Source organism: Equus asinus, chromosome 25 (genome assembly GCF_041296235.1).
Source record: "Equus asinus isolate D_3611 breed Donkey chromosome 25, EquAss-T2T_v2, whole genome shotgun sequence".
Taxonomy (NCBI): Eukaryota; Metazoa; Chordata; class Mammalia; order Perissodactyla; family Equidae; genus Equus; species Equus asinus.
This window is the reverse complement of record NC_091814.1, coordinates 38,701,775-38,718,489: the sequence shown is the minus strand read 5'-3', so window position 1 is coordinate 38,718,489 and position 16,715 is coordinate 38,701,775. Positions and strand designations below refer to the sequence as shown.

General features: G+C 40.8%; 1 protein-coding gene across 1 annotated transcript in view; it reads left to right on the top strand.

Annotated features, from left to right (window-relative positions):
• The first annotated feature begins 5,490 nt into the window (after nucleotides 1-5,490).
• RNF2 (ring finger protein 2) overlaps nucleotides 5,491-16,715 on the top strand; it is a 47,352-nt gene continuing 36,127 nt past the window's right edge. The window contains exon 1 of the mRNA XM_044758195.2: nucleotides 5,491-5,837. The gene's annotated coding sequence lies outside the window, so the exon portion shown is untranslated. The remainder of the gene's footprint in view (nucleotides 5,838-16,715) is intronic.

Genomic DNA, 16,715 nt, shown 5'->3' with positions numbered 1-16,715 from the left:
CCTGGATATAACACATAAAACCTCAGTATTCTTGGTTGCCCAGAATGTTTTTCAGATTTATCTGAATTATAACCTACTTTAGTATGTTATTCGATGCATATTTAAATAGTTTGCTTTTGGGGAGTATAAAATGCTAATGACTTAGCAGATGGATACTGCATGGGTTTCCAGATCTTGATGTAGTAAAAAATAAAATAAAATTTTCTTCGTATGAGTTGGACTTGGCAGTTCTTTTAAATTTTTTTCTTTCTTTCTTTTTTTTTTTTTTTTGCTGAGGAAGATTAGCCCTGAGCTACCATCTGTGCCAGTCTTCCTCCACTTTATATGTGGGTCACTGCCATAGCATGGCTAATGAGTGGTGTACATCTGTACCGAGGACTGAACCTGTGAACCTGGGCTGCTGAAGGAGGAGGAGGAGGAGGAGGAGGAGGAGGAGAACCTTGAACCTTGAACATTGAACCTAACCACTATGCCATAGGGTCAGCCCCTAAATTCTTTACTAAAAAACATTTCCAAGAACTGTGTTAGATAAGAGATGTCTTTACTCTCCACTCTCCCACCCCACAAAAACTATTCTAGCACCACGCTTGTATTAAGTGGGAAAAACTAAAATGTCTACAAAGGCAGTTTGAGTGAGCTCTAACTTGATTTAAATAGTTTGCACTCTTCATCTGTGCTTTCCCACTGGGATCTTCCAACCTTCTTTTCCAGAGAAATTTCCATTTTAGTTCTGAATTTCAATCTTAATTATCTATCCCTTGTTAGTTTCCAGGATGATTCTTGGTGTTCCTAGATCATTGCCAAGGCACAAGTCTCATATCTTGCCGTAAACATTTTGAAAGGAAAAAAACCTACAAACTTTGGTTGAACGGAATAAACTTTCTTCACCTTAGAGAACTAAAGCTAGTAATAATTGAATCATACTTTATATTTGAAGCTGTATATCACAATAATATGTCCCATTTATGTGCTCCATTATTAACTACAAAGAAACAGTTGGCTATTTGTGCTGCATCAGAATGAAAACTTTTATTCATTCTTTTGACTTTTCAAACACATGCTAGTTCATTATTTTAATAAAATACACTAACAGATGTTAGGCGGAATGTGGCCACATCTGGGACATATAAAATACCATTCCAAGTCACCATAGGAGGGAAATAGCAATATTGTTTAGTTCTCCCTAAAAGTCTAACCAGCCCATCTCATTTAATCTGTTGACCTCCTTGAAGTTGCACAGTTAAGAGTAGCACCAATTATATGGGTTGTCCAGGGAATATAAAAAGGAACAATGAGCTAGAACACCAAGGGAAGTATCACAAAAAGAAATGCACTATGGTGGAACACAAATAAAACCTCACTGAAGCTTGTGGCTAGAGCTGTATTTTTTCAGCTGAAGAGGTTGTAAATCTTGAGTCGCCTGCTTCCTGAAGCCACCTTGAATTATAGGCCTCTTTAGGCCTTTCTACAACATCCCATCTTAACTTGACCCTTTCAATGAAAGCACAACACATCTAAAAGATGCCAAATAAACATTTTGGTAGAAGATATATTTTGACAATTATATATAAACATATATGTGTGGAGAGAGAGAGAGAGAGAGAGATGGTGATTAAATCTTAAGCTATTCCAGTCTTCTACCTTTTAGTTTTAATTTTGTTTTGTTTTCTGGAAGCAGGTTTCCTAGGAAAACCAAAACAGAACCTGCTGGTTTTCTGTCGGTGGATCAGGTTCATATACTATTATATTTAGCATCATCTCTGGCTTCTTGAAAATGGACCACACTGAGGATTGGAATAGAGACTAGCGTTGAGAGGAAGCTCTGGAGATGTTTGTCTCACACACTGCTTACTCTTTAGAAAGAAGAAACATGCCGGAGTTGAATATGCAGCACAGAGTGCGGAGGCACGTGAGGTCTGATGGAAAGTATCCTGGACTTGGAGTCAGATGACCTAGATTTTGGCCTCAGCTCTGCCACTTACGAGCTCAACATTTGGGAGAGTTGGTTAACCACAGTAGTCACATTTCTCTTGTCTATAAAGTAGGAACAATACCTTGGAGGATTGCTCTGAAGATCCACTGTAATAATGGATATAAAAGTGCTCTGTAAACTGTGATATATACATAGCTCATTACTAACGGGCTGTAGGTGGCCTGCAATCTCCACCTCAGATGAGTAGATAACAATTAGATACATGGAGCACAACTGAAAGGAAATCTATGTGGTGGGTAGAGGATAGGCAGGCGTGAATTTCGATTTAAGACACTGCCTAAATAGAGAAAGCCTCTTGGGGGACTACATGCAATCATGATAGAAATTTCTGCTCTTAAGTGATAAAAGTTAGGCAAACCAAGCTCACATGTACTATTCTATTTCACATATATACCAGGATCAGAGATTCCCAGTGTTCCATTCTCTTAACACCTATTTATTGAGCGTCCACCGTATGTGCCAAGCATTGTGCTAGTCTCTAGGTATACACTAGTGGACAAGATTTCTGCTCTCAAGGAACTTATGTCCTAGTCACAGTATTATCTTTATTCCAAGCACTTGGCAAAGTGCTGGCACACAGAAGATGCTCAATAAAAGTTGGTTGAGCTGAACTAATTTTTCTAATTTTGTAGTATTACCATAGCAGAAAGCCAGTAAAGCGGTGATTTTTGTGATCAGAGATGCCTACTCAATTCACTGTTTGATTAACAGGGCACTGCTTCTGAAGTTTTGAGGGAAAAGAATCTTTTTAACTAGAGTTCTTCTAGTCATCCATCTATAATATGATACTTGTATTATATAGTGTTAATTTAGTGTTTTCCTACTTAATATATGATTATCACTTCCAATTACGACATTTAACATGGAGGCAGAGAGTTAGTAAAAATGTTTTTCAGGGTGGTATCCTTTATGTCACGTGAAAAAATTAGCAAAAAGAATGTAGGCTGGATATGTCAAATCACTATTGATAGACTGTGGACTTGATGTTGATTTAATCTGCAGTTAAAAGAGAGAGGTAGAGGGGCTGGCCCCGTGGCCGAGTGGTTAAGTTCGCGCGCTCCGCTGCAAGCGGCCCAGTGTTTCATTGGTTTGAATCCTGGGCGTGGACATGGCACTGCTCATCAAGCCACGCTGAGGCAGCGTCCCACATGCCACAACTAGAAGGACCCACAACGAAGAATACACAACTATGTACTGGGGGGCTTTGGGGAGAAAAAGGAAAAAATAAAATCTTTAAAAAAAAAAAGAGAGAGGTAGAAAATGGAAAGTCCATTCTATTTACATGATAGTCAACTCCTAACAAGTACGGAGAGTTTATTTTTGAAAGCATAATTTTCTTGAAGCCACTCAAGAGAGCTGGTGTTATGGACTAAAACTTCTGGGAGTTTTTTCTTAATATCTAGGAGCTGACTGATGGGGTCAGGGTGGTTGACATTATCGTTGTTCACCAATATCCCCACTTCTCCTCCCAAGCTCGGTTCAAGGACTCAGTTCAAGGACTTAGTCCCCTTCCAGATGGAAGAGGCTGTGTAACTAGTCTTGGCCAATGAAACGTGATGAGTGATCTGTTTCCTTTCCAATCTAAGACTGTGAAAAATTCATAGTCACCTTCTCCCTCTGCCACAGAGACTCAGTTGCTGTGTTCTAGGCCATACAGTTAGAAGATGGTGGACCCTCTGGCAATCTGGTTCCTGGAACAGAGTAAGTCTGATCCGCAAGAAGCATGAAGCATGACCAAGCAATAAACTTTTGTTGTGTCAAGGCATGGAGATTTTGGAGATGTTTGTTACAATACCATAACATAGGACTGGTGTTATAACATAGTACATAAACTTTCCTGATTAATATAGTCAGGGAAGGCCCATAGTACTCTCCGCGCCAAGTTTCTGAGTAAGAGATAAAATGGATAATATGAGTTCCATTAATTTGTCAGTAATGTCTTTCACATTAAGGATGCTAGCCTGAGGTCTAGCTTTTTAATCACATTTATTCCAGATATCCCATAAGTTTTCCATTTTTCCACTAATTCTCCTGTGAATCTTTTTTAAGTACTATATTTAACTTTCATCCATAAAGTTTCCGTGCTTTCTACAAATGATCACTTTTCTCAAAAGCAACTGAATTTCTTCATCTAATCACACATCATGATTTTCATAAGCATTTTAACTAGAGCAAGAGGTTCTGAATTAATGGAACTACACATGCAGTCATCATGAATAAAGAAGGGAGATGCTTCTGCAAGTGCACTCTCTCTCTAGAAAGTGGATGCTCACAGGAAGAGATAAGCAGAAGCATTCCTGATTATTTTGATTTTTTTTTCACATTGGAGGAAGAGCTTAAACTTGAAGGACTTATAGAGTCTTGAGAGCTGTCATTTCTTATTTTAAGCTACAGACAGTAGGTGAAAGTTTTCAAGTCACCGAAAAAGAATAATGCTTTGTTCTTGTTTAATGGATTGTTAGGTAGGACACATGTGCTGTCTTTAATATTTTAATGCCTGTCCTCCCTCTTTCTACCTATCCAAAGCTATGTGTCAGTCCTATTCAGAGCCTAGCTCCACAGGAAACTGTCCCTGAACATGCCAGCTGGAACTGATCCTTCTCTTTTCCAAAATCCTATGTAAATTCATACCATTTATTTGGCATTGCTTGTAGAGAGTTTTAGAGAGTTCAAAAGCTGGAAAGGACCTAAGAATCATTCAACACAATTCTCTCATTTTGCAAAGGAGGAAAATAAAGTCGAGGAGTTATGTAATTTACTTAGGTCACATAGTTAGAGACACCTTGGAGGCTATAAACCCAGTTTGCTCAGTTCCCAGTGCGGTCCATTCCTTTATGCCACAGGTGCCTTCACATTTACTGTCTGGTGATGGCGCTTAGCTTTTCAAGAGAACATGGCATCTCACCGGTAGCACATTATGAGGTCAGGGAACTCTTTCATCTCTTTGTTACTTCTTCAGTTATAGCTTAATTTATACGCATTGTATATAATTTTTGGAGACTAACTGGTTGTACTGTAGGCAATGATTACACCTGTTTAATCTATTACCTCTTATATTCTCAAGTTCAGTCGATAATACTGGCAGGGGCCAAGGAGGTAGGAATCAAACAGCAGCAAGGTAAATAGTAAGAGCTGATGAGAACGATCAGAATGCTTGCAGTCGTCCAACAATATACTTCTAGAATTGAAGGTCCTTTTCCCTGGCATCATTAGATCTTGTGGGTTCGCTCTGCAGTGATGCAAAGTGGGTGTTTGTTGAACTGGGGTGCCAGGGTGCCAAAGTTCAGGTAAAGTTCTAGATGTGAACGCCTAAGGAGGATTTCTACCGGGCAGGATGGGTGCAAGAACAGGAGGCAATCACGACAGAGCAGAACTCGGAGCCCGAACCCCAGCAGCCGGACAGGGAGGGGTGATGGGGCGCCGAGGCCGGGGCAGAAAGGCTGCAGGAGGCACACTGCCGAGAAGGAGACGGCGCCGCCCGGGGTCTGCGTGGGCCCGCGGAGGGCGGGGGGCGGGGCCGGGGCGGGGCGGCGGCTCGGGCCTCCCGGCGGCACGCGGCGGCGCCCCCTCCCCTCGCGCCGCGGGCCTCCCCGCGCCTTGCACGTCCCCGGCCCGCCCCTCCGCCCCTCGCTCGCTCGCTCCTTCCCGCCCTCCCCGCAGCGCCGGCCGGGCCGGCTTCCCCTCGGTCTCTCATGAATATTGAGCGACCCCTGTTGTATTTCCCGAGCTCCATTGCGGAAGCCGAGGCTCGCCATATTGTGCGGCGGCGCCGGCAGCCGCGGCGCCTTGTCCCCGAGTCTCGCTCCGCCGCGGCCCGAGGCGCCCCGGGCTGGGGCAGGAGCCGGTGAGAGGGGCTGGCGGGGAGGCGGCGGGCGCGGGCGCGGGCGCGGCGGGCCGGGGCGCGCGGCGGGGAGGCGGCGGGCGGCTGACGGCAGCCCGGGGGCCGGGGAGGGGGGGCGGTGTGTGGCCGCGGGGGTGTGAAGGGAGATGGCGCCGCCGCCCCCGGCCGCGCTCGGGCCGGGGAGGGCGGGGGACGCGGTTGCTCATTGTTCCCGTTTCTCCGGGGGTCTTGGCGGGGGTGGGGAGTCCGGCTTGTGGAGGACCGAGTGGGCGAAGCTCAGGGATTCCTCCTCGGCTGCGAACCCCGCGCCGCCCGCTCCTGGGCGCCGAGGCCGGGCTGCGCTGCGGCCCCTGGCCTCCTGGGGCTGGGGCGCCCTCCTCAGCGGCCCCCCTCGGAGGCAGACGCTGGGGAATGCGGGGTTTTTTCCTTCGGCTCCCCCCCCCCCCCGGCACCGTGGGGGTGGGGTGGAGGCGCTTTGTGCAAATAGTCCCCTTGGCCCCCGGGATGCTGGAGTCGGGGTTCGCGGGTGGAGGCGCTGCTCGGCGACAGGGTTCCTCGTAGGCTGCGGGGAGACCCCTCCTGGTTAAAACATTCCTGGAGTGCCGCCTGCCTGCTCGGGAGTATCTGTTGCTGCTTTCTAAAACCGCGAGGTTGCCCCGGAGGAGTCGGAGGGGAGGGGAGGTCTTGCTCTCTTTCTAATGGAAGCTTCGCGTTTTGAACTCGGTCGTTTACGCTGAGATTTTGGGTACCCGACGTCGCCGGGGAGCCCTCGTCCTCGTTGTCAGGATCGTTCCCTTCCTACAGAAGTAGCCTGCCTGCTCCCAGAGATACTGTTAGTAAAAATGTGGTCTCTGAAACTTCGGGGTTCATTCTTGTTATTTGCACGCTTACACCACTTACAGGCTTATCTTGTTGAAGCCTTTTTGGGTGTCTACTGCCTGGCTGTCATAAGTTTTAGAGGATGTGTGCCTTTCCGTGGTAAAATGGTTTGAAAATGTCAACCGTCCTTGAGGTGTGCAAAGGAATTTGTTTGCTGTGAAAAGGATAGGTTTGCATTCAGTATTTTAGTAATATACTTTATTTCCTTTAAAAATTAAAAAAGTGGAGACATGGTTTCAGTGTTTTAAATTGAGAATTATGTTTAAAACTAATGTATAAGTGATTTGTATTAAATCTACTTTCAGTAATTCCAAGACGATCAGCTGCAATACTTAGTGTGATGGGCAGATAATCTACTTTCTCCACTTGCATTAGGGTATGGTTGTTGTATATTTTAATAACCTAGATTGGTGTTAGTTCTTGGTTCCTAAAGTGAATATTTGATGCTTTCATTTAGAAAGAATTTAAATGGCAGCCATATGATTCTTGGTTATTCGTTTTTTGTCGTCATATTTCCCCTGATATTCCTAATCAACAGGTATCTTTTAAAATCTTGATTGTACGCTTAATGTTCTTTATAGTGAAATAATGAGTAGTTATATAAGACTCCATTTTCCAGGGAAAGCACAGCAAATATGGCCCCTCACTTTTTCTAAGGATTTGAGTTATTTCCTTCAGGGACCCTTGTGGAATCCACATTTGAGGTTAATTATAGTAGGTGTGAGAGTGAAATGGAGAATTTATGAAGGAAAACTGCCCGAGTAGGCTAGTCTGTTGAAGCGTTTGAAAAATATGCTGATGGTCCTCAAATGTGCTGCGTAGAAAAATTTCAAATTAGAACCACTAACATAATGTAGACATTGTAGGCATTCAGAATACTGAGAATTTTGAGGTTTTCTGTGCCTGTGTGGAGCACGCAGTCAGCTAGACCCCAGGTTTGTGTGGACAGAAATAGAGAGCAGGTCAGCAAACATCTTTGGAATTTCGTTTGTCTATTGCTAACCTTCAGTGTGTGGTGTCAGGTCTGTCTCTTTAGTCTGATTTATTCATGATTTATATTTATATTATGCAGTCTTTGGAGTAAAGGTGATATATGTCTAATGAATAATATATAACCACATGTTTCAGTGACAGTTTCATTTCTGTACATTAGCAAAAAAGCATAATTCCTTCCAGCAAGAAAAGTGAGTTAACATTAAAATGCACTTCATTAAAATTACGGCAGCATTTCTAGTATGAGTTAAAGCACCTCATAATTTTGTAGCGACTCATTTATTAAATTTGGAGAACCTAAACAATGCATTATAGTTTGCAGTTTTTAAAAAAGGAAAAATACTATGAGATTGTGTACATTCTGCACACATACAGATCTGCACTTGATTTTAATTAGTGTTGTTTTTACATATGTTGTGGAAGACATTGTCATCAGACACCAGTTATTTAATTTCCTGATTTTCTTTTCATTTCTCTGAAGGTACAAAAACATTTAGCCTGTCCGTTCCTGCAGGTCCAGATACCTTGTCTGTTCCCCTCGAGCCTGTCACCTTTTCTGCCTAATGTTTCAGATGGGTCCTCTGGTGTCACTTGTTGAGTACCGTTTGGTTGATTTTACATGGATGTACTGACTGTGGTCATGGAACTCTTAGCATTTCAGTAGAAGCTCGTGTTAGTATGTGCATAGGCAGGAGTTCGATGATGAGTCTCTGACTTTAGAAATGCTGGGTGGGTAGGTGGTCCATTATCCAGTTTTATGCTGTGTGGAGGAACTCCAGTGGAATTGGCCATTGACTTTGAAGTTTCAAATTCTTTTCACGTCTCTTTTATCTCAGATGTTAGGCAGCTGAAGTGGACTGGTGTGTCTAGACCTAGCGATAACTCTTGTTGCACGCTCAGCAGCTATATACATTACTAAAAATTCCAAGAAAGATTTCTATTGCTTGAATTTTCCTTCTCTCGTTTCATTTAGAGTATGGGTTAGCAACGTTTATTGCTTCTATTTATCTGCCATTTTGTCACAATTTTAAAAAGTCAGTTTATTAAGTGCAATAATGAAAAGTTATTTTTGAAATTAACCTCAGATTAAATTGTCTAATGAGGGCATCTTATTAAGTGAAGCAACAGACCATATGAAAAGTATCAAAGCATTGTGGTCATTTGTTTTAAAGAGATGTTTTGATTATGGACACTCCTGCAAGGGGATTTTCTTTTTGTTTCTATGCTATAGAGTGGAGTTGTATTTTCTGAAGAGGTTAGATTCTAAAGTCAGTGTGTAAAATGAAAATTACATGTAATTAAAAAATTATGCTTGAAAATCCCTTAGGAAGGGAGAACAACATACCAGTAAGTTCAGCTCAGCTTTAGTGTTGAAACAGATCTCTGTTTCTTTTGTTGAACACTAGATGAAGTAGTTAACTTGCATTTAGGGACCATGTTGAACAACAGCAAAAAAGGAAAAGTCTTTAAATATAAGAATCACATACAACATGGCATAATGCTCACACTAGCAGAGGCTTGTGGGAACTGAGACCACTGTGGAATAGCACATCAGCTCTGCCATCTCAGATATTCTCTATGATATGTGCTGTAGTGAAAGGAGATGGCTGTGTGTGCTTGGATAGCCTGCACTATTTAGATATTTCTTTTTTTTCTTTCCAAGCTGGATAGTTTAAATTACAAAAGTTAAGTGATTTTTATGCTGCAACATAACAGACACAAATTTAAAGGGTTTTGAGTTATTCTTTATAAAATACATTTTATCAATAGGAATAACCCTTCACTGAAGCAGCAGGTTATCTCAGAGGATAGCAGTTGGAATCACTGTGTTTAACAATGTGTTAGTGTCCAGTAAAGAAAACAGAAACTTCAATAGGGATTTCAACAGAGGAGATTTGATATAGGGAATTGGTTAGATGGGCATAAGAGCAAAAAGAGGACCCTCTGGTATCAACCTAAGAGCTCAGAGAAGAGGTTCTGTTGGCCCAGTTCGGAACCTTTGAGGTTATCAGTGTTGTTCAGCTGCCAATAGGGCTAGTTCTGGGAGTACTGAAAGAAGCCGGAGGCTAACCTGATTGCTGCTGCCAGGAAGTGGAAGAAAGTCCCCTCACCCTTCTTCCTGCTTTCTAGTCTCCATTTACTACCTCCATTGGCAAAGCCTAACAGGAAGCCCGCCGGCAGAAGAGTCAGTGAAATATACTTGTACAGTCTCAGCCACAGCACCATAGAGCAAAGTCTAGAATTGTGGTTTTGGAGTTGAGAGGCACTGAGTAAATGACCTGCACAAGTAGTCTAGGTTAAAATACTATAATTTAAATAAGAAATTATGTCCTTACCTTGCCTGTTCAAAAAACATTTATTAATTATCTTCTGTGTCCCAGATGCTGTGCTAGAGATTAGGGGTAGAAAAATGAATTGAACAAGGCCTCCATCCTTGAGGAATTTACAGTCTAAGTGGGGATGACAAATAAACTACAGTACAGTTTGTTATATGCAGTCACAGGTGAGTGATGTGCTTTGGGAACCCAAGGGACATAGCAACCTACTTGCCTCTTCTCTGCCTAGCTACACTTAATGACTACTATTTTTATTTTTATCTTGATCAAATCCAGCTTTTTTCTCTCTGATTGCTCTGTTCAGCCCAACTCCTATGAAAGCTCTTCCTTAGATGCTTCAGTTTTGTCATATAATCATAATCATTATTAGTTAAGCATCTCTCTGTGCTTTCTTTATCCAGATTGTAAAGACCATCACTTTGTACTTTTAGCCTGTTTCCTAAAAATAAAAACATGTAGCTTCTTTTTACGTTGTTCTTTTTAACTGTCCACTCTTTGTCCTTTTTTCCTACTCCCTGTGTTGATTACCACTACCTCTATTAACTGTTGTAAAATCTGCAGTACTTCATTTTGAATTCTTTTTAGAAGAATGTTCTACTTGTTTCCCCCTTCATACACACACTATGTTGATTTAACCTAAAACCAGCTGATTCTTCACTTTTAAAAAGATGTATGCCTCCATGCCAGTAATTGCATTAAACCCTTACTATTTACACTATTTACTATATAGAGTCGAAGTCAGTCTGGGACAGCTGTCTTGGAATCAAGCCAAATGTTTTATAGAAGGCTTCTCTGTATTACAGAAGGGGTAGTGTTGTGTATAGTAGAGAAGCTTCAGGAAACTTGGTTTTTAGGTCTGCTTCCAGCACTAGCAAGATTCTTGGCCTTTCTGTCTGTTTTCTTTTCTATTAAAAAAAAAAAAATACCACCCTGTGCTGACCTTACAGGTTATTGGTAAAGACAGTAATATAGGTAAAAGGAGTTTCATAAACAGAAAGCACATTGTAAATATAAGGGGTGTATGTGGAGAGAGAGAGACAGAGGTTGATTGACCTATGGCATAGATCCTGGGGATAGTTTTGTGTCTACTTTCAAGTTTTTGAGTTTCCATGTTTCAAAGAAGGTTGTTAGGGTGAAAATGGGGTGTGAGAGGAGTTGTGGATGTCCTGTAACCCTACTATTCCCAAGTCTGGTTGATAGTGTAGTATTACCTCCCCCTTAAATAATTGTCTTTTAAGGTTGATGTGCCTTATTAATTTCTTTTCACCAGGGTTAAAGATCTTGCTTATTTCATGAGCTAATACCGCAGACTTCACTCATACAAGAAGGAAAACGCTACCGCTTTGCACATTGTTTAAATGACAGGGCCCTGAGAGAGTAGGGGAAACAGATGCTATTACTATTTTGGCTGGAAATTACCTTTTGTGGTTTTGTTTTATTTATGTGTTATTTTATAATATCAATTATAGAAAATCTTGGTGCGTTTCAAAATATGCTTAGCAAGATTAGAAATCATATCTGTTGTGTAGTTTTAATAAACTTATCCTCTTATTTTTATTTTTTTTTTTTGAGGAAGATTAGCCCTGAGCTAACTGCTCCCAATCCTCTTCTTTTCACTGAGGAAGACTGGCCCTGAGCTAACATCCATGCCCATCTTCCTCTACTTTATACGTGGGATGCCTAGACAGCATGGTGTGCCAAGCAGTGCCGTGTCCGCACCCAGGATCCAAACTGGTGAACCCTGGGCTGCCGAAGCAGAATGTACGCACCTAACCACTGCGCCACCGGGCCTGGCCCCTATCCTCTTATTCTTGATCTTAAAAGTTTTTTTTTTTTTTTAAATAAAGATTGGCACCTGAGCTAACATCTGTTGCCAATCTTTTCTTCTTCTCCCCAAAGCCCCCCAGTACATAGTTGTATATTCTAGTTGTGGGTCCTTTTGGTTGTGGCATATGGGACACCACATCAGCATGGCCTGATGAGTGGTGCCATGTCTGCGCCCAGGATCCGAACCAGCGAAACCCTGGGCTGCCACACCTGAGAACACAAACTTAACCACTCAGCCACGGGGCCAGCCCCCTAATCTTAAAAGTTTTAATTGGCATATTTGTGAAGAAAACATACTTCATTGAATTAGTAAAGTAATAGAAATGTGTTGTTAAAGGTTCTCAAATACTGATAGTTGAGTGTTGTCTAAAATATTGATTAAATTTCTCTATTCTTACAGTCAATTGTGTTTGTATTCAAAAGTAGATCTCATTTACCAGTTTGAGTTAGTCCGTGATAACTTACCAGTTTAGTCTCCTGAAATATTTTTCTCCCGAGAAATCTCCATAACTTTTGAAAAACTAACTTTACAGTTATGTATAATGTAGATAACATGATTATTAATGCCAATTTAATTCATTCTGAAACCTTTTGGTAATCTGTTGGAATAGCTGATTTATGAGAATTAAAATGATATTAATGTGCCAGTGAGAATAAAAAGTTTCACAGGAAAATAAGCTATCATTCATTTCTTAAATGGATAGTTTTTAGTCTCTATGTTCAATATGTTGCTTAGTGCTTTCAAAAGTAGCCTTATTAAGAGCTAAGAATGGGCAAAAAATCCGTAAATTATTAAATTGTCTTTTTATCAAATATTGTAATACTCATTTGTCACTTTATTAATGTTTTAAAATTTATATTTTATTTTTGGAAAATTTAAGAAGTAGAAAGAAGAAATCATCCATGCTTTCAATACTCAATTTTAATTGCTCTTAAATTTTGATGTGTTTCCTTCTGGAAATAGGTTTTAGCTTTTGGTTTTTGTTCTGTTTAAAATATAGTTTTAACTGTATGTTATATGTAGACCTAAATTTATGTGTATTTTTTTTTTTAAAGATTGGCAGCTGAGCTAACAACCGTTGCCAGTCTTTTTTTTTTCTCCTTTTTCTCCCCGAAACTCCCCAGTACATGGTTGTATATTTTAATTGTGGGTCCTTCTAGTTGTGGCATGTGGGACTCCACCTCAGCATGGCTTGATGAGCAGTGTCATGTCTGCGCCCGGGATCTGAACCAGCAAAACCCTGGGCTGCCAAAGCAGAGTGTGCAAACTTAACCACTCGGCCACAGGGCTGGCCCCATATGTGTATTTTTAAATCTAACTTTAGTTATCATAAATATTTTCTATGCCATAATCAATTTGGTAAAATTTTTGATGACTGCATGATGTTTCAAGTGGGTGTACCATAGTGTAGTTAACCATTTCCTTGTAGTTGGATCCCAAGGTTCTCCTTTTAGCTTTGTATTTATGTGGATGATAGGGAGGTTCAGCATTCATTGTGGCAGCCAGACAGAAGTAATGAACAGTACCTATTCTTTATAAGTTTACCTTTCCTAGAATGAATCTGTAATTGTCTTTGATGGCAGTAGCTTGTTGTGCAGGACAGCTGGAGAAAACTGACAAGGAATTAGAAGATAGCCTGTATTTTCCTGTTAGCATTTGGGATTCTTTTTTAGACAGTGTGGAACAAGTTTTCTTGGCCTTCAGTCTAGGGATCTCCTAAGGGTCCATGAATACTCGGAGATTTTGGTGTGCGTTCTTTTGTATGATATTCCCCCCACCGTGAGAGTTTCTGACGTCCGGATCAGATTTTCAAGGAGGGTGTGGACTCAGAAAAATTAAGAACAATAGACTTCTGGGTTTTGTTAAAAAGCAGAGTTTGAGGGAAAACGGTATAAAAATGCCCGAAAACAGTATTTGTTGTGTTGATTTAATGTCAATTTTCCTTTCTATTTATTGTTTAATAAATAGACTTAGGTCAGATTTTCAAGGAGGGTGTGGACTCAGAAAAATTAAGAACAATAGACTTCTGGGTTTTGTTAAAAAGCGGAGTTTGAGGGAAAGCTGTATAAAAAGTGCCCAAAAACAGTATTTGTTGTGTTGATTTAATGTCAATTTTCCTTTCTCTTTATTGTTTAATAAATAAAATCGGGCTGGCCCCGTGGCCGAGTGGTTAAGTTCATGCACTCCGCTGCAGGTGGCCCAGTGTTTCGTTGGTTTGAATCCTGGGCGCGGACATGGCACTGCTCATCAAACCACGCTGAGGCAGCGTCTCACATACCACAACTAGAAGGACCCACAACGAAGACCATACAACTATGTATCGGGGGGCTTTGGGGAGAAAAAGGAAAAAGAAAAATAAAATCTTTAAAAAAAAATAAATAAATAGAATCAGTTTTAGGAGAGAATGGGTTTTGCTACTTTAGCTACTTAAGTTTTTGTTTATGGCTTTCTCTTTTTGAAATTGAGTATATGAAGAACTCACATTAAGATTATCAAAGTCTGCTAATAAGTAGCTTTGCCCTAATAGACATTAAAGTATATATATTTAAATATGTATTGTTGACCTTAAGCAAATAGACAACGAGTTACTTCTCCAGCAAAAATGGGTTAATTCGGGATCAACAAAAAATTGCAATTCAGGATCTGCAATCCTGGAGAGCCAAGTGCAAGTTCCAAGCAACAAGGGGAGGAGAAACTTTATGAAGAGGAGATTGGGAGGGCTGTCGTACACAGAGTCCACTGGAGGAATGAGAGTTCTAGGTACAGTGGCTCTTCGTTGGCTGAGTTGTGACAGTCTCATTGGCTGAGCTCTCGCGGGGCAAGAAGTGGTCTTCCTCTTGGGCTCTGCCACTGTGGGAGGGTGTGAGAGCTCTGCCTTCTAGTCTCCTGACTCCACTTTAAATGGGGTTTCTGTGTATTAATTTTCACAGTATGTATAAATGTGTATGTACATTTTAATTGCTAAAAGGAGCTCTGCCCAAATGGACACTAAAAAAAATATATCACCTGAAACATGCGCATTTCATAGATAAAGAGGTTTAGATCTATATATTGACTCTGTCAAAGTTATGTAGATTTCCAGTATATATGAGCTTTGCCAAATTTTTGCTGCTTTCCTGAACCTAAAGATTATGCTAATCTTTAGTTTTTTCAGAGCTATAAGACTTCTTCCTATTCTCTAAGTTTCTGGGTTCTTTTTCACATTTCTTCTCCTAGGATCCTGGCCTTTGAAACCTCAGGAGCTACTTTTCCCAGTTTTAAACTTGTTTGATGCAAGTTGCAGAAAGCAGTAGACAGGGAAGGCCAGAAGAGGAGAAAGGTTAATTCATTTTACCATTCAGAATTGCTTCAAGAACTCAGAATGAGAATTGAGGTCTCAGATCTTAGTCTGGCTGCTCCTATTCCCTGTGATAGTTGTTTTTCTTTTTCTGCAGGAGAAAATGTACCTATCCCGTGTGATAAAGGGACACCAGAGATAGGTTTTTTGCTCCTCTATTTTACCTACTGTTGTCTTAAAACTGTTTGTTAAAAATCGTGCTTATTGTAATACGGTAATAATAATATTGGGAGTTGGAAAATGGAGGGAAACCCCCTCCACAAACTCCCAACAACTCCACGTTACCTCCCAGAACGTTAACTTTTGTATAGCTGTCATCGTAGCGCAGATGCAAATTAGTGGCCTCTCATCACTTTAGCTTACAATACCATTGCATATGGTGTTAATGATTATTTTTAATGACTGAATAAATTTCCTCATGTTGATGTTGCAGAATGTCTTCTTGCTGATGGCATTACTGTAGTAATAAAAGTAATAATAGTATGTTTGGTGTGGTCATTAAGGGCATGTCCACCTTAGTCAGACAGACCTAGGTTTGATTTTTGCCTCTGATGCTAACTGTGAGACCGTTAAGCAAGTTGCTTGCTTGTTTGTTTATTTATATTTTGGCTCGATTTCCTTATTTATTAAATGAAGGCAGTACTAGTACATACTTCATAGCTGTTGTTAGGATTATGCAAGATTTCATATAAAGTGGTAAACACTCTGTAAATATTACCTATTATTATTGATAGCATTATTTCCTAGGACTGGGATCATTGGGTGAAAGAATATGAATGTTTCTGTGTATCTCTGGAAATGAATTGCCTAGCTGTTTTCTGAAAAGGTTATTCCAGTTGCCATTAGGAGAATGTGGCATTGGCCTTCAGCTTTCTCTTATTTTTCTTAATCTAGTTATTTTCTTTTCTGTGTCACTATCTCACCACAAATTTAATTTTTCAGCAGATTATGCCCTTGCCAGAATTGTAGACCCTGTTAGTATATTTTTAGTGACACAAGGGAATGTTGATGTGCCTCCTACACTGTTAATTGCTGAGGCTAACGTGTGTTCATCAGCATGTCTGCTGATTCTGGCAGAAATCTGCACTTGATGGGTATTTCTCTTCCCAGAAAAGTCTAACAACCTTGGTATACCACGTTTCACAAGATGTTAACTTCTATTCTGGCATATGGGGCTTTGTACTAAAAGTCAATAGTTACTAGACTTTTTTTAGCCTTATCATTAATGATAAGCTTATGTAAATCTTTAAGCTTTGCTTTATGCCTCAGTTGTGTTTCATACCTCCGTCTCAAAGTTAGAGATACTGATGTCTGTGCCATTAAATCGACAGATGTTTATTGGTGGCCAACCATGTGTGCTGATGGCATAGAGCAACAGTCCACAGCCAGATAGTAAGCTGGTTACTGCTACCACATCAGTATTTTCCCTGGTTTACAGTTTCCTGTATTCTAGGTAGAGATATGAAATGAAGTTGGGAGCCTCCTTTGCTCTACTTAGGAACTCAGAA